Raw genomic sequence first — 19290 nt, forward strand, 5'->3', positions numbered from 1 at the left:
GGCCTCTCTGACAGGGCCGTAGAGAATGGATTACAGAGTAGGAGGAACTCAGGAGATAGGAAGGTGAATTAGGACAGTGTTTCCCAAAATTGCCTGATAATGACTCATTTTGGGTGCTTTTTTTTTAGAAATTGGTGTTTTATTTTCCATCAGCCTCATTTCCATTTTGCTGAAGTATCTGCAGAACAGCTCAAGACCACTTGGTGGTGGTTCCCACCCACTTAGTGGCCTGTGCAGTGGGGGCTGCAGATCAGTCTTTTGTGGCCGGCTGAGCACTGCAGTCTTCGGTAGGGAGCTGCTGCTTTTAAAGTGAATAGATCCTCAGGTCTCTTCCAGTAGCCTCTGACTCAGGAGGTTTGCGCTGTGTCCAATCATCTGTCTTTTTAACAAGCATCTCAGAGAGCTCTTATCTTGAGATGCCTTCCACAAACACCTAGATAGGTGGCGAACGTAGGTGACTCAGGGAAGAATAATGAGAACTTCAGTAAAAGTAGAAATGATGTGGTTGGAGAGAAAGGGGAGGATAGAAAAAAGTGGAAACCAATAGGACCTGATGGCCCATAGGATGGATCCAAGGATGACCCTTGGATTCATGGTTTGGGAGACTGGACAGATTGTGGAGGAATTTTGGAAGTGAAGCCGGTCTGGGAGAGAGGTTAGAGAGATCAGATGCTGGCGAGGTGGCTTTGGAGTGACATCGGGGAGCATGCGCAGTCAGAGGTTGCATATACATGACTCAAACACAGGAAAGAGATATGGGCTGGAGATATAAAACTGGGAGTTATCCAATATAAAGAGCAACTGAAGCGTGGCAAGCTCCAACATTTAATCAGTGGATGGGGAAACATCACCCTATTTTATTTGTTCTTTCATTTATTCACTCATTTATTCAACAAACCAAGTTTGATCTTTTCTTGGTACCAAGCACCAGCTATACACTTTTTCCATAAAGGACACTATGAAGAAGTAGCTAAGAGGGAAATAAGGGAAAGTGTCATGGGAGCCCACAGAAAAGATTATGTCAAGTAACACTGGGGCTCCCAAGGAGATGATGAGTGAAAAAGTTCCCCGGATTTAGGAAGAAATAAGGTCATTGGTAAATTAGAGGCAATAGAATGGATTCTGCTCAGTGATGGGTAAGGAAATTGAATTTGAGACATGACTTGAAGCACAGATAAATAGTGGGAAAGTGGAGGAAGGGAAGGAAAGGGAGAGTCAGATGTGGTTAGATGTGGAAATGGATACAAATTCTACTCTTCTCCGTGCCCTTTGCTGTATTTCTCTGTGATATTTTCTCCTCTGATCAAGAAGTTCTTATCTCTTTCATCTGAGCTTGGGCGTGTGATTTACTGTGTCCATTAGGGCATTAACTAACTGAAGCTTATAACGCAGTTGTGTATTGCAGCTTGCCTATTCCTGCTGCCCTTGGAAGCCCTGTGACTGCAGCCAGGTAAACATCAACCTACACGAGTTCGCTGGAGACTCGCACCCAGTCATCTCTGCACCCTGCTGGCAGCCAGCAACAACTGACAGCCAGAACCAGCTCCCAGGCTGAGTCAACTGTTGAATCAGCTCCTTCCAATCTACCTGATGACTGCAGCTCCTGAGGAAACCTAGTGCATCCTAGCACCAAAACCGACCGGCAAAGCCCAATTCAAATTATGCAGCCACAGAAAAGTGAATGTTTTCTTAAGTTTTGGGAATAGCTTTTATATAGCCAAAACTAACTGATATGTTAAAGCATGATGACACATGCCTGTAATCTCAGTGCTCTGGGAGGCTGAGGCAGGAAGATCAACAGTTTGACTGTAGCCTGGACAATTTAGTGACTTAACAAGACCTGGTCTCAAAAATAAAAATAAAGCTGAGGATATAGCTTAGTGTGAAGGCCCCAAATTCATTACAAACGAAACAAAACAAACACAAAACTAGCAAAACAAAACAAAACAAAAACCCTGCAAAACCCCAAACAAACACTGATAAAATGAAGCATTGTTTGAGTGTCATGGATTCCAAGTGCCTAAATTCTCCTGGAATTTGTATTTATCTCTGAGATGTTGGGATGGATGAGGGGGTTACAGAATCTATAGCTGTTTTTAATCTTTTTCTCTTTGTAACACACTGTCCCCAACAGAAAAAAGTAAAAAGCGTAGTATCTAAGAATAGAATGGGTGTGTCACATAGTGCTATTGATTCATGCCACAATTTTGGATGAAGCTTAATTATGTTGAGTGAAAGAAGCTAAACCAGCCAAACAAACAGAGAATATATTCTGTGTACTTTCTTTTATATGAAATTCTAGAAAGTGTACAATTATTTATAATGACAGAAAACAGATGGGGATGTGGGAAAGGAAGAAGGGGTAGGTTACCAAGAGGCAGGAATCACTTTTAAGGTTGATGGATATATTCACTGTTTTGATTGTGGAGATGAATTTATGTGTACATGAAAACTCATAAAACTGCATTTTAAAGATATACAGTTTAATGTACAATGATATACCTCAATAAAAAATTAAAGAGAAAAAAGAGTAAAAAATAAAACTTTTCAACTGGCTTCTTATTCATGAATGTAGAGTCAGAACAATGATCCCCAAAGATGTTTCTGCACTAATATCCAGAGCTAGACATATAAATATGTAGAATGGGGTAGGACTGAGAATGCTGCCTTATATGGCAAAGGAAGTTTTGCAGATATAATTAAAAGTGTGAACTTTAAGACTAAGGGATGATTTTGGACTGACTGTAGATCTAATGTCCTTACAAGGGAAGAGTCTTCATCATTGGGTCAGAGAGATGAGACAGAAAAGGGTAGTGATCTGAGGGACCGAAATTGTCAGTACTTGTTATTTTTCTCTTGTTGCTGAGACACAAAACACCTGATACCCAAAATTAAAGAAGGAAAGGTTTATTTAGCTCACAGTTTGTGGAGGTTTCAGTCCATACTCGACTAGCTCCAAGGCAGGGTGACACATGGCAGAGGGCAACATTTCATGGAGGCAGAAAACAACAAAAGCAACAAGAGCAGAAAGGGAGGGATGGCAGCAAGCAGTCTCTTTCCTTCCCTTACATTGTATGAAAACTATCCGCCCCAGGGCAGGCGTAGCATTTATACCCTAATCTCAACATTGGACCATGGATCATTGAAAAACTCTAGAAGCCCGCCCCACGACTGCATGAGGCTTTGGGGGGACATCGAGACACAAAAGATAGCAGTCATGAAGAAACAGGTCCAGGAGCCAAGGAACATGGTGACCTCTTGGTGGTCCCTCTCGGGACTAGGCCTAAGTTTATAAGAAGCAAGAAAATGGGGACTTTAGTTTTCCCCTTAAAAAACTAAATCTATAGTTGATTAAAATGCGCAAGAAACAGATGCTCCTCCAGGATCTGCAGAAGGAAATACAGCCTACAGATACCTTGCAAAGACCCATACTAGCCTGAGCTATCACATACTTAATTTGTGTTATTTTATGCTTCTACATTTGTGTTAATTGATTATAGCAGAACAGACAATGGATAAAAGAATATTTTCATGGGTGAAAGGTTGAAATCATTAATTAAAATAGCTGTTTTGAGAGACCTCTGTTTTCCAGCCATAAATCACAAATAATTGAGTTGTTTGTTTTCTGTACCTATTTACTTCCTTGTTACCAACATTATGCCTGCTCTTTTTAAAATACTATGGCGGTCACTTAGATATGCCACCCCAGGCTGGTTGTGAGGGCCCTAGCTTTTCTCACCTCCAGGTTTGAGTCATATGTGGGTGACATTTTCTGTTAACTATAGAAACGCTCTCCCAGTAGACATTAGGCCCATGAAAATTCACATTGTAGATTATGGGTTTTTTTTTTTTTTCCCCCCTTTTGGTATAGACTTTGAAAGCTAAGAGTCTAAGTGAAAACACTGAATATTTTTTCCAACTCTCACCGTATTTTCAGGTTTTAAAAACTGAGAACAGACCCCCTGGGTTTAAATACTAGTTCTACTCTAATGCCTAACTAGTTGCTTAGCCTTAGCTGTATATTGGTTTTCTTATCTGTAAAGTGGGGATAACAGTGGTACCCTGAAAATGAGGACTCAGTGGAACTATTATAGGCAGCTAAGTTGAATAAAAATTAATGTATAGTCAGAGAGGGACTCTGCTCTCAAGGAAGTCAGTGAGAGGGAGAGGCATCCGAATTGTGGCTGGAGGCGTATCTAAAGAAGGCAAGCCCTCAAGATGAAGTCACAAAGGCCGGACTTAACATACTTCCCTAAGGGAAGAGTGGAGATCTTTCCTATTTTTAACTTCCTTTATGCTTTGTAATTCATTCTTTGGTTTCAGAACATCTGACATCTAGCAGGTTTGGAGTAGAAATCTCTTGCATCAGAAGTGCTTATGTAAAGCACTGTATAGGCTTCTGGTGATGGCTAGATTGTTAACTGTTATGATTATGATACTATCTTGGCTGTGAGTTAGGACAATTTCTATCTTAGCAGTGGATTCACCTAACTTCATATGACCTAGTAGATGAAATCTCAATTTTCCTTTTTTGGTATCAGTCCTGCTAAGAAGATGCAGGTCACTTCCTCAGGCTTTTTTGCCCTGAAAGTTCCTGTTTCTGCCTCTGAGACAGAAGCAGGAAGAGAAAGTGACTCAGTGATGTTTGCTGATAGAAGCAGAATTCTGTCTAGTGATTTCTTTCTCCCCAGCTAGACTGGTGTGAGTTCCAGGACATATATTATTCTTTTCACTTTATCCAGCTTTGCAGCCTTTTGCAATGACTTTGATCTCCCTAGTGAGTCTTTCCTCATCAGTGCATGACAATGAACTGAAAGATTCCTAAAGTTTTGTCCTTTTTCATAACAAAACAGAACATTCTAACCAAATTTAAACCGAACCACTTACAACATTTACAATTCTATTACATATCAGCTTTCCCCTGTGGCATTTATTTGAGGAAAGGCTCGCATGGATCTAAGGGAGTTGGTTTTAGAAAATTAAATCAGACAGACTGAAATGATCTGATTCACGAGAAGAAAGAAGATACATTATGTGATAGGAGAGTTATTTTGGGAGAACTTATTTTCATGACTCTGAGTGTACGGAGGAGAGAGCATATGGATGGTGTTGCTAATTTAGTACGGTGTTTGCTCCAGGCTTTGTATGGAGTTTCTATATACCAGCAGCCAATTCTTGGGTCTCCATTTTTGAATGGAGAGCTGCAAGAGCTGCTGTCTGCCACACAGAATAATCAAGTGAAAATAAAGTAGCGGAGTTAACGTAGGTAGTTTTGCTCACTGGTTTTAGATGGTGTGGCCCCCAAGCACGCACACTCTACACTGAGGAGGAAGTGGATGTTCGCTGTAAGAGCTTTGTGTGGGCATCCTTCAGAGTGGGTAGTTTGATTTGAAAATTTCGTTAGTTGCCATAGTAATTGTCATAATTATGTGGTTTGTTCAGTCTTTGTAATACTGAACACCTCTTAAAAGTGCCCAGGAAACGGTAGTTTTACTTTTTTTTTTTTTTTTTAATTCTGGTGCATGGTTACTTAGATAAAAAACAATAATGTGTGATTGGATTTTCAGTTCAGTTAAAACAACAAAACATTATCACTTGTACATCTTTAAGTGAAGCATGTTCCTTTCTTAATCATTTTTTTTTTAAATGAAATTTTTCTTCAGTGGAAAAATCATCAGGAAGTGATTCTTCTTTTTTCTCCAAAACACAGCCTCAGAAACTAAGGTTACAAAGCTTGATAAAATGAACGGGACGCTCTCCTCTTGTTATAAATGTTTTCTGTCAGTGTTATGGCTTGTGTTTAGATGTCCTCTGAAAGCCTCATGCGGTCATAGGGAGGGATTTTCAGAGGTGGCTGGTAGTGCAGTGTGTGGTTCTGGAACTGATTCATGGTACACTGCTAGGCTCAAGGCCACTAGGATTAAGTGTGTGAGATTTACCTTCCCTGAGAAGCCTGGATGACATAAAGGGGGCAGAGAGTGTTGAAGTCCTCTACTGTCTTCTGCTTACCATGAACTATTCCTCCTCTGTGATCCCCCTCTGCCAAGTTTCCTTGCCTTGGAGCCAACAACTTATGGACTGAAACCTGTACAAACTATAAGCTAAAACAACCTCTCTCCCTTTCACTTTGGGTATCAAGTATTTTCTCTCAGCAGTGAGAGGACAGTAACTTAGACAGTCAGCAATGGTGGGTCCAAGTTCAGACTGAGTATAAACTGAATCAAAAGTGAGTATGTTTCTATCCCTTTGCATCGTGCTGCTCACTATGGCCACTGATTACTCAGACCCTGAATACTTTTTCTGGGGCTAAGTTTCGCAGGTGGCTTTGAAATATTGAGAAGCAATGTTTGGCTATGCAAAAAGTATCAAATTGCAATTATAATAAAAACTTGAGTGCTTAATAGGCAAATCTTTACTGCTCTCATTTTTTGACATGGAAATAAATAATCCATATAATACATAGAAATATATATTATCTAAACAGTAATTATTGCATTGATTTAATTTAGGGATATAATAATAAAAAAGTAAGAGTTGTTTCATATTTATTATTTTCTTATTTTTGTCAGAAGGGGATAGAACCAGGTTTGGTCTTTGATTACGCTATATGACATGAGAATTGAAGTAGCCTATTTTTTCTAAAGAAATGAAAAATAAACAATAAAAACAATGGTATAAAATTTCAAAACAAAGTTGTAGGAGAGTAATAATGGTGAGTACATTGCGTATTGTCATCTTCAAAGTAGCTGCTCATATTATAAGACATAAGCCTGAAAAATTGATCAAAAAATATAGGTATAAAACTTTCTTTTCAGTGAACTAATAGCAATTAGTAGTATAACTGTGTGTGTGTGTGTGTGTGTGTATATATATATATATATACGTAAAATTTTTTCCCTTCCTTCTTTTCTCCTTTCCCCAATTCCAATTTCTCTTTCCTTTTGAGCAGTTTCTTCCCATTACACAATATTTATTGCATATCTTAGGCCTTATTTAATCTTTCAGCTTCTTACATTAGGGAGACAATGTGATGTTTACACATGCAAGACCAATTTATTTCAATTATGATTATGGACACAAGTTGCATCCATTTCCCTATAAATTTCTTGAGTTTATCCTACTTTATAGCTGAGTGGTACTCCATTATACAAAAATATCACATCATTTTTATCCATTCCTTGGTTGATGGGCATTTGGGTTGTTTAGAAGATTTAGCTATGACAAACTGTGCCACTATAAACATGGATGCACATATATTGTTGTGGTATGATGTTTTTAATTCCTCTGGGAAGATACTCAGAAGGGGAATAGTTGGGTCCAATGGGACCTCTAATCCTACTCTTTTGAGGAATCTCCACACTGATTTCCAAAGTGGTTACCACCAACAATGGAAAAGGGTTCCTTTTTCTCCACAGCCCCTCCAGCATTTGTTATTGCTTGACTTCTTGATGATGGAAGCAACCAAGATGTTGTTCAGTAGGTGAATGGATAAACCCTGGTATGTCTAGATAGTGGAATATTATTCACTGTTATGAAGAAATGAGCTATCGAATGACATGGACAAAATTTAAATGTACATCACTAAATGAAGGAATCCACGAGGAAGGATCTATACTGTATAATTCCAAATATATTTCATTCTGTAAAAGATAAAATCAGTATCATCGGTGGTTGCCAGAGGTTAGTAGGGAGAGAGGGATGAATAGAACATGGAAATGTTTAGGACAGTGAAAAACACTTGGCTAATACTATAATGATTGATATATGTCACTACATGTTTGTCCAAACCTATGGAAGGTGTGACACTAACAATGAACTCTACTAATTGTGGACTTGTGATAATAACTAAGCTGTCAGTTTGGGCTCTTTAACATTCGAGTAGAGGGATGTTGCTTACCCAGGTTGCTATGCATGTGTGGGGAAACAAAGTAAATGGGAAATCTTTCTTCTTTCCAGTTTTGCTGTGAACCTGAAACTGCTTGTTATGGTTTGGTTCTTGATGTCCCCTCAAAGCCTCATGCAGTCATGGGGCAGGCTTCCAGAGTATATGATTGATCCATGGGTGTGAGTGCTACACCTGTCCTGGGGCAGATAGCTGGCATACATGTAAGGAAGGGAAAGAGGCTGCTTGCCTCCTCCCTTTTTGCTCTTGTTGCCTTTGTTGTTTCCCACCACCATGAACTGTTGCCCTCTGCCATGTGCCACTCTGCCTTGGAGCCAGCTGAGTATGGACTGAAACCTTCACAAACTGTGAGCTAAGTAAACCTTTCCTTCCTTAATTTTTGAGTCAGGTATTTTGTCTCAGCAACGAGAGATAAGTAACCAAGATACTGCTCTAAAAATAAAGGCTTAAAAACAAAACAGTTTGATTATAAGAATTCTAAACTGAGCAAGGTGGTATTTGCCTATAACCCCAGCACTCTTGCAGCCCAAATCAGGAGGATCACAAGTTCTAGCCCAACCTGGGAAACTTCATAACTTAGCAAGACCCCTATCTCTAGATAAAAGATAAAATAAAATAAAGTAGTATTTGGGATGTAGCTCAGTGCAAAGTCTCTTGAGTTCAATCCTCAGTATTGAAAAAAATTGTGCTGATTGGAAAGTATGGCTGGGAAACTACACTCTTGGTAAACTATTTTGAGGGAAGTCATTGACAGTCTAAAATTCATCAGTTTTATTGTTTAGACCTTCTATGTAGTTTTCTACTGGAAATATTGAGTATTATATGAATGTTAAATTTTTATTGAAAAGGATATAATGTATGGTGCAATGTACACTGAATTAATGCTGTTAAAATTTTATCAGATGCATTAAATAATGCATATAACTAAGAAAAATGAAAAAAGCCACAACCAGTATTAGCTTCATAACAGATAGCTCTCTTTTATTTAAACATTTTAAAATTGATTTTGAATAGCTAAGACATTCTTGTAGTTCAAAGACACCTAAGGAGTTGTACAGTGAAAAGTGCCTTTTACATCCACATTTCTCATCACTCACACCTTAGTTCTTACCTTATGGGTAACAGATACTCCTCATTCCTTGAGTATATGTCTAGAATCCCTTCCTGCATATAAAAGAAAATGTGTATTATTTTCCCCCTTTTACCCAAACAGATAACTTACTATATACATTGTTCTTTTTTCACTCAACAAATGGTATTTTGTACTGTTTGTCACTTAATTACATCATTTTTACATAATATACTTTGGCTACCACCCAATTTCAGTAATACAGTGTTTCTGTTTAGCTTTTAGAGATTACCTATAATTACATACATGTACAAGTACTTCTTAGTTATGTACACAGTGATGAACATTAGAATAGTCTCACAGTTTTCATTGCAGCAAGTAATCTTGTACATATATTTCATATGATACTAATGTAGGGCTAGAGTTTCTTCCAATGGAAAAAATTATTGGCTAGAAGACAAGCATTTGTAATTTGTATAGATAATGGCACATTTCTCAACTTATACTCTTATCAGAAATACATGAGAAAATACTTTTCCCCTCAGAGTCCTACTCACAAAGTATGCTAGCTAACTTTGGGTTTTTACCAACTGAAAGGTAGGAAATGGTGCTTCATTTGCTGTTTTTACATTTCTCTTTTTTTAATGAGTGAACTATCTTCTTGAATTTATTTCTGCATATAAAAGAAAATGTATATCATTTTCCCCCTTTTTACCCATCAGATAACTTACTATATACACTGTTCTTTTTTCACTTAACAAACAGTATTTTATACTGTTTAATTTTCACTGAATTACACCATTTTCACATAATATACTTTGGACATTTAGTTAAGACCTAATTTTATTTCCTTTTCCTATATTTTTTGTGTATGGTCTTATCAATTTATATTAATATATTAATATTAATATTTGAAACAAGGTCTCACTATGTAGTGTAAGATGGCCTTGAACTTGCTATGTAGCCCAGGCTTGCCTTGAACTCCCTGCAGTCCTTTTGCCTCAGCCTTCTGAGTGCCAGGATTACAGGTGTGCACCACCACACCCAGCTTCAATTTATATATTAAGAAGTCTAAACTTTTGTCTGTGATATGCTGCAAATATTGTCCCTTGCTTCACTTTTAAAAGGTTTCTGATGCTTCTGTTTATAAAAATTTGATTTTGTATAACAAAATTTATCAATGAAATAATTTATGATTTGGGGATTTGACACATAAAGATTAGACAGATCTTCCTAAATCCACACTTACAAAGAAAAATTGCCAAGTGTTTTTCTTATTATTTTACAAGTGCATCTAGAAATGTTTAAATCTTCAGCACATGCAAAGTTCACGAGGTAAAGTACATGTGGTATATGAGATATGGATATTACTTTACATATTTCTATACCACATATTAACTAGTTCTTTTCCCCAATGATTTGACAACATCTTAATGTTTGCAGAAGTTGTCAGTAAACTTTCTTTAATCTTCCAATTATATTACTATGTCATCTATAATTAGTGATATTTTTACTAATTTCTTACATTTTTATATTTATGATTTCTTTTTTGGGGGTAATTGTGTTGACTAACAGTGCTTAATAAAATGTAAAATAGTAGTAGCATTAGTGACTTCTAGCTAACATCATAAAAATGTTTCCGTAAAAGTAAAACTAAACGAATGTTTTGAAGGCTTTGAATTGGATTACATGCGTGTTGTCATGATTAGATAACATCTATTTCTATATCATTCAGTGTTTTCTTGGTTGTTTGTCGTATTAAGAAAGATTGGTAAGTTTCGTTCAATGCTTTTTCAGCTTCTGTAGAGAGTTGTTTGGTACTTTTCCCTGGATTTGCTGATATGATAGACTGCATTAATAAGTTCTTAGTATTGAACCAATGTGACACCATTTTACAATGATGTTTTATTTTTAAAATTAGCTCCTGGATTCATTTTGCTAATATATTGTTCAGAGTATCTACATAATTAGTAATATTGTGATTAGTCTTCAGTGTGTCAAAGAATGTTGTCTATATTATCCCAGTAGTTTTAGATTTCATGAAAATTTTCTGTAATTTTCTTGTTTGAAAAGGTGTTGTACTCTGTATTTTTCACATTACAGAATTTATAGTATTCCAATAACTTTCATTATATTAACTGTTATTTATGGTATTTCCATCTTTATTGTCTTTCTTTTCTTGTCTATCTGATGAATCACAGAGAGATGTACTGAAGTCACCCAAGATCAGTATGATTGTGTCTATTTTTCTTTATATCTCCTATAATTTTTTCTCTATGAATATTAGTCTTGTTACTTGGTTTATAACTATATTAATTATGTCTTCACTGAAAATGAACACGAATATTATTAAATTCTGTTCTTTGACTTACTTAGTGCTATTTTTTCTGAATTCCATGTTGTCTGATATAAAGATTTTGAGGTATACTTTACATTGTTTTTGTATTTCTATGACTACCCTTTTATTTTTAGCCCTTTCAGCCAGTTTATCTTAGGGTTTTTGTCGTTGTTGTTGTATTAGGTGTAAAGTTGGCTTTTATTTTGTGGTTCAATCTTTAAAGATTTTCCTTATCACAGATGAATCAAATTGATTTACACTTACTAATATGGTGGGAATGTTTCGCATTTGTTTTACTGTATTAATTTCTGTCATGCATCTGCTTTATAATTTTTTAAAAAGTCTATTACCACATGGCTTATTTGGTTCATCTGCTTGCTTATTTTCAATATGACATTTTCCTGGTATTTAAAGAGGTTTATATTTTTATTTTACCATATTCACAATTATAATTAGTCTTAATCTTCAAATTTTATTTATTAGTTTCCTTGTATGAACAATGAAAAGGTAGTTTATTTATTATCTTTTTCTCTTGTTATGTTTTCCTCAATTTAGTCAATTAGCTTTCTTAATGTTTTCTTTGTAGAATTGTATATGTTAGTTTAAAATAACATTTGACTCTAGACTCTTGCAGATGGAAAAACTTATTATCCTACTCAAATTTGTTCCTGTTTTACTCTTTCATTTATGATTTTACAATTTTTTATTTTTTTATTTTTTGAGACTGGGTGTTACTATGCAGTTTAGACTAGTCTTGAACTCATGGCGACCTTCTTCTTCAGCCTCCTGAGGGCTAGGATTCATTTAATTTTTAGTTGAATTCTACCTTATTGTTTGGCTTATATCATTCACAATATATTTCTTCATGATAAACTTCAATTGTGTTAATTTTAATTGCATAGTTAAATATTTTCAATGACTGCTACCAGTCTTTTTTTCTGTAGTTTCTATAGTTATCTCTTGATTGGTTGAAATTTTTCATCTAGTAGTTCCTCTGAGATGTATTCTTGACAACAATATTCTCTGAATTCTTGCATATTTAAAGTCATCTGTAGTTTATATTGCTCTGGGACAGTTTGCTTACATATAGAATTCTTGATTCATTGGTTGTAGAGTATTTTACAGGCATTGCTCCATTGTTTCTGGTATAAACAATCAATTGGACAAAATCTTACTCTAATATGATTTCTTTCCTTTATAATTAATGTGATCTTTTTGTTTGTATAATCTCTTTGTAATATAGAGATTTAAAAGCCATACTTCGAGAAAATTCTTATAACTTTATATGCATTTTTGTTTTCATCTTTTTGAGTACTCCATTATGCAAATATCGGAATTCCTTAATTTTCATTTCTTCTGCTCTATCTCTAGTATTTCTTTGTCTTTTATTCCAATTCTATTTTTTTTTTTTTTTTGGCTTTCTGACCTGAATGTACCTTACTATATTTTTCCTGTATTCATTTACTTTGATCAGTTCCATTTTATATTCACTGCCTTTTACTTTGGTGGTGCTTGTTTTTGGAAGTAGGGACTGAACCCAGGACCCTGTACACACTAAGCATGTAGCCTACTGTTGATCTGTATGCCCACGCCTCAGTTTTGTATTTATTTTTATTATGAGGTTTGAATCTACTTCTCTCCTGACTGGGACAGCATAAATAGCGGTGATAAGGAAGAGGTAAGTTATGCAGGAAGGCAGCACCAGGGAATAAGTGGTAGGAGGTGAGTTAAGATAGTCAGGCAGGAGCTGGATCATGCATGCCTTGGGCTATGACAAGCAATGTGAACTTTCTTCCAAGTGTGATAGGAGCCACTGGAGGGTCTGGAGATTTTAGCTTAGATTTAATGTGTCTAAACAGCTAAGTCATATAAGGAAACATGGCAGAAGAAATGTGATGGTCAGGGAAAAATCTCTCTGAACAGGTACATTTGAGCAGAGATCTGGTGCATGTGCAGTGACTACTTACATAAATACCAGGGTGAAAACATTCCTAGGTAGAAACAATAGCAAATAAAAGATTGGAAACCAAAAAGACGATTTGAGGAACAGAAAGAAGGTTGGTATGTGGGCAAAAGGGAAAATGGTACAAGGTGAGGCTGGGATCCAGCAAGGACTGCAAGGCACAGTGGAATGGAAAAGGCACTTCGGAGGTTGTATTCCAGCGTCCATTTAGGAAATTACAGCTTGGATTAGACGATGACAGTGAAGGTAGACAGAAAAAGATAAACTTGAAACTTATTAACTGGAAATTGGGTTAACTCTTCTTCTAATGGACTTGAGAAGAGGAATAAAAGAAAGTATCAGTGATAATGTGTAATGCAAATATGTAAGATTTTCTGAACATTAGCTTGTTGTATGACTTTGAATGAAAAGAATTCAGCCTTAAACATTTGGATTAATGTAGTGGAACGAAAGCTGGAGTCTACCGGGTGTTAAGGATACAAATGTACTAAAATTAACTATAGATAGGCATTTTACATATGGTATCTCTTTTATTGCTTAAGGGACTCTGTCATCCATGTAACAAGTACCTAAACACCAGGCAACTTCCTAGAAACTGAAGACACAGCAAATGAGTAGACAGCACTGAAAGCCTAGATTTCCTGCTCTCATTGAGTTTATAAATTGGTGAAAGATTTCATTTCTAATTACCCTGTAGTACCTGGATATTATTTTTCATTCCATTTCAACTTCAGGTGAAGTTTGAGGCTTAGAATGTGTAAGTGATTTATGCGATATGAAGGGACAGTTCTGGATTCTAATGTTCTATTGATTCTATTACTTTAGATTGGAAATGGACCAATAGCTATCCATACAAAACTATGTAGATATCCAGGAAGTGGAAGGTTTTAAAAAAAATATTAGACTGTTTTTCAATTTTTCTTTGCTCATTCTTATTTAATGTAAATTAATGTTTAATTTTGGCTTTTATAATTACAGGATGCTGACAACAACATTCTCAATTAGGAATGAAAAAGTATGCCTAACACTCTGGAAGACACAGCTCCCAAGCACCAAAGTGCCTCAATTTTATGGAAACAGAGAGATTTCTTCACTGTCAGGATTCCTGCCTCTCACTTCACTCCCACAGCTGTGTGCTTGAATATTCAGGAGCAAGGTTAAAGGGAGGAGCCGGTTATTTCTGGTGGGTGCCTTGCTGTGTACTTTTCACTCTGCGGTGGAGGCAAAACACTTTGTGAGTAAAAACAGAGATTACTGAGATGTTCGAGTTCTGCAACTTCCAATAGAAAATACATTTATAATGAATTATCCTAAATTAAATTTTAATGGCTTCTAAATTGTATATAAAGTACTAGCACAGAAGCAGTCTCCTGTGCAGATAAACATCATTAGTGTGTAAGTAGGAAAACTTCTTTTGCTTCTATTTCCCTTGGGTTTTCTAACAGCCTCATGGATCCTTTTCTGCTTAATGTGAATGCCAATATGCTATTCTTTTTGACTACCCCAGTGAGCCTCCTGTGTTAATAGCTGGCTTTTGACTTGTAGCTTTTGGAAAGAAAAAAAAAAAAACACCAAAGATCCTCTGCTGAGGTGAAGCCTTACCTGCCATCGCACGTGCTCATTCTAGCAGTGCCTCGTGATCCTTCAACTCACAGGAAATCCTTGGAGGGAAGGAAGGGACAGGCCCACCTCCACAGCAGAGCAAGTTAGCAGCTTGATCGCATCAGTGGGATGAGTACTGACAAAGTGTACTGACAGGTCTGTTGAAACCCAAGCACTCCTACAAATCAGCACATGGCTGCTTGGAAGCCTGGCATAACCCCAGACCGTGTGGAATTTCCAACTTGTTCTTCCTCTTGGAGTAGAAGCTTCCCTCTATCTAAACAGACTCTCTGGATTAAGTGGGAGTGTGTGAGAGGGGTGGGAGAGAACACAGAATCTTTCCCTGACCACTTGGATTCTGACACGGCCAGTACAGGAACATGGTCCTGTGGTCAGCTCACTGCTTCCACCCATGCCGGTCTAAATGCCACACCCCTAGTAGCCTGGTCCAGAACAGCTGTGTGGACATCCTGTGTGGTCATAACAACCCTCAGTAAAAGACAAGTCTGCCAGAACTCAGGAAACTTGGAGTCTACATCAACTTCATGCTTTCCACTAGGCCCTGGGAAGAAAGAAGGTGCAGAGAGATGTGTGTTCATGGAAGCCAGTGTAATCCTGGTCGGAACATTTTCTGTTTTTGCCAGAGTGGTTTTCTGAGCAAGTGCTTTTTATGAAGATGTTTTTGTTTTAAATCTGTTTGGTCCCCAAGACAAAATAGGACATAAATAAATAAACAACAAAAGCTTTCCGTTGAAGCCTACAGATCACATTGTTTACTAAGCCAAATATATTAATATTCTTTGAATTTCACATCTGTTTTACAGAGGGTGCTGTACAATTGCCAAGCACCTGTTTTCGAATTGGAAGTGAGCTATTTGAGGGTTGCGGCTGAGGGGACGGTCATTTAGTGCTAGTCACAACTATGTGCTTGGTGTTTGTTCTGCCTCTTACCCTGTCATTTTGAACAAGTTACTGAATTTTGCTAAGCCTCAGTTTCCTCATCTGGAGAATGCATACAATTATTCTAAAGCACTTGTCGCATTGGATGGCTGAGAGGACAATGTGAGATCATGTGTACAAAATACTTAGTAGGCTACTAGTCACATAAGAAGGCTGAAAATAAGTGCCAGCAGGAATGTCCTTATGAAACACAACCATGCCATGCATATACATATATATTTTTCCTTTTTAAAATAAAAGAAGAAACACTACTATGTTGTTTCCCCACTTGTGCAGAGTGAAGACCATTGAGAGCGCAAAATCTCTTTAGTGATTGGGCATATGAAAATGTAGTCAGTAGGCAAATTTAAAAAGAGCAAAAAGTAGATCACTGGCTATAAATTGCCCTCTGCCGACACATTTACATGCAGCAAATGCATTTTAGCAAGGGTTTGAAAAGTGTTTAAGGCATCTTTGAGTGAAATACTCAAAGTTATGAATATTACTACTCTTTTCAGGACTATGTTACATTGAACCAAACAACTCTGTGTGTGTGTGTATGTGTGTTTGTATGTGAGCTTTGCTTATATTGTGAATTTCCTTTTCTTGTAGCTGGCTTTTACAGACAACGCTAAAGAAGACTTACGCTGCGTAATTACATGGTGATTAACAGGCGGGACAGTGTTAAGACTATCATATGACTGCAGAATTTAGGATGATTTTAATTTCAATAATGACTAGATTCTTACTGTTGCCACAATATTGGAATTTAATAATTAAATTAATTAAAGATAATAATTCATTTCTTACCAAGTAAGGGAAAAATCTATGTAATATTTGAAAATATTAAGTGCTTAAAAATGGATGTCATCTTAGGATATCAAATTGACCAATTATTAAACATTTTGCTAAAAAATGCTCCTAATTGTTTTTTTTTTTTTTTTTGGTGTTCCTGTATTAGGAATCTTTTGTGAAACTTTAGAATTAGAAACAGTAAAAAAAGAAAGATAAGAACTTGTCCCTGAGGACCTACCCTCTTTGAGAAAGTTAGCTAACATCAACCTTGGTACCCTAATTTGCAAGAACTGATACCGTTCTTCTTCCTTTGGCTAAAATTTCTCTGACTAGCTGTACAATACTAGATTGGTGGCTTTGCTTTCTAAGAAACCCTAGCTCAGTTCCTGGCCCTTTATTGGTATAATTCATCTGACTTTGGCATGTTGCCATCCAGTTTGACATGTGCACAAATCTGAGTAGAAACACTGCAGGAAACATTAGGAGAAGTTTGAATTGCCCGACATTCACTAGTGGGCATTTCAGACTGTCCCCTAACTTTTGGTTACTTGAGTATTACTGACCTATTCAGGAGTTAATCAGCTGCCACTTTCCACATCCTAATTTCCAAACTGAGAATTGATGTTTCATGCTGATCTATTCCTGATAAAACTGGCCAGTTATTTTTTTCCTCCTTAATGAAACGAAGCTATCTTTTTAATTAAAGGACAACTTGGAGGTGGAAACTACGAACTCAGACGTGGGGAGCCAGTGCTTTGTCTCTGCCACTGTTATTCAGGACAAAAAAGTCTTGTAGAGCGTTTGTTAAGCAGGATGTAGCTAGGCCATTGCTGGCCAAGACTATCATAATGACTACCAAGGAGAGGTATTTCGGGGGCTTGGGAAGCAAAGATAGTAATGGGCTAGGATGCCTTCAGAAGGGAGGGCAGTATAAGTGACCTGGAGCAAATTATATTTTATGACCCTTCTTACTTCCCTACCTTGCCCGAGATTTTATACAGATGACACCAGATTAAACTTTAAGACAGCTGAGAGGAGGAAAATAAGTTATATAAAAGAATGAGTAGGAATACACTATTTTCTATACCTCCATAGTTATTTTATTAAATTGTATTTTACTGTAACACATTTCACTTTGTAATTAAGCCTGTTGACATGCCTATCTTTTCTGTAAGCATGCTATAGTTCAAGAGGTTAGAGCATAGCCTACTTTGTTAGACATCCTGGCTACGGTTTAGCACGGCTGAGCACGGGTTTCTACCATGCACTGAGGGTTTGCGGGCTGTAGGAGCTGAGTAGGAAGTCCTCCCACTAGCCTTGGTCATGGACAATGTTAGGTGTTTTTGGTCAAAGTCTCTGAAAGGAACGTCTACCAAACATTTGTAATCTCTCTCACTTCTTCATCTGACATCCTTCTCTCAACTCTCCACACATAACAGGATATTTTGAGCCATCAGATCAATGTATTCACCTACATTTGTCATATTTTAGTGGCAAAGACTCCAAGATTCAAGACAAGCGCAATTCTTAGGGCTTCTATGAGACCAGAAAAGAACAACTCTGAAGCATAGGGCAAGACAAGAGAGAATCAGCTTTTCCAGAGACTGGGTCGCGAAGCAAGTAAGAAGAGACAGACATGGAGAGACCTTACACATATACACACAAACACACGCACATGCACACGCGTGCACACCAGCATTCTAGGACAGGACTCTCTCCGCCCGCATGTTCCTTGACTTGGCTTATTTTTCTTCATTCCTGCAGCCTTGAGGATGAGAGTGATTTGATTTATGCTTTCTGTGCGGAATTATTCTTTAAAAATTACTTAAGAAAGGAAGACCCTGCAGTTTACTAGGGTCTTTAGAGACAGCAATGGCATGCTTCATCTAGAAAGTGCTTACTTATATTTATTGTAAGTGTGCATAGTGGTACGGGAAAAGAAGTTTTTAGAGCCTGGTCACTTTTATGCTAAATAAGCAATGTTTAGCTGCCAGATGAATTGCTTTTTTATTCTTTTAAGTTTTCCCCTGAAACCAACTATTTTCTGTGACCCTTTGTTTTTCTCAAAACTTTTTTGTGAAGGAAGTGAGGTCAGGACAAGACCATATCAAAAATGATACACATTTACAAGCTATACATCATTTTATAGAGCTGTTTGTTTAAGGGTAAAAGGGTCCATGGATTTCTATGAAATGTAAATCTTGCATGAATGAGTAAACAATTACATGTGGAGGAGTGTGTACTAATATGTAATGGAAAAAGAAATCCTATTATTTGGAAGTAGATCCTTATGTGATTTTAGAGATTTATTACTGAGTACTTATTTATAGGCAGAAAGTATTAGAGTTCATTTTAGAAATTTTATTTGGGTCAGTATAATAGTTAGTTGATTTTTATTGTATTAAATATTGTATTGAGAAAAGAAAAGAATATGTGACTTAATAAGAAACAGCAGTAAATTCTGTAATGCAAATAATAATGAAACTATTATCACATATTAATCTTTCCCAGATAATTGCCAAACTCCATTTAAAGTGTTTTAAGATTATGATTCTTTTCATGTAAATCAGACAGTCCAATTCTAATTGTAAGTAATCTTCCTACTATTATCCAGAGTAACAGTTCTTTCTTTCTTTCTTTTTTCTTTTTCTTTCTTTTTCTTTCTTTCTTTCTTTCTTTCT

This window comes from Chinchilla lanigera, unplaced genomic scaffold (assembly GCF_000276665.1).
Source record: "Chinchilla lanigera isolate Chin_1 unplaced genomic scaffold, ChiLan1.0 scaffold00004, whole genome shotgun sequence".
Classification (NCBI taxonomy): Eukaryota; Metazoa; Chordata; class Mammalia; order Rodentia; family Chinchillidae; genus Chinchilla; species Chinchilla lanigera.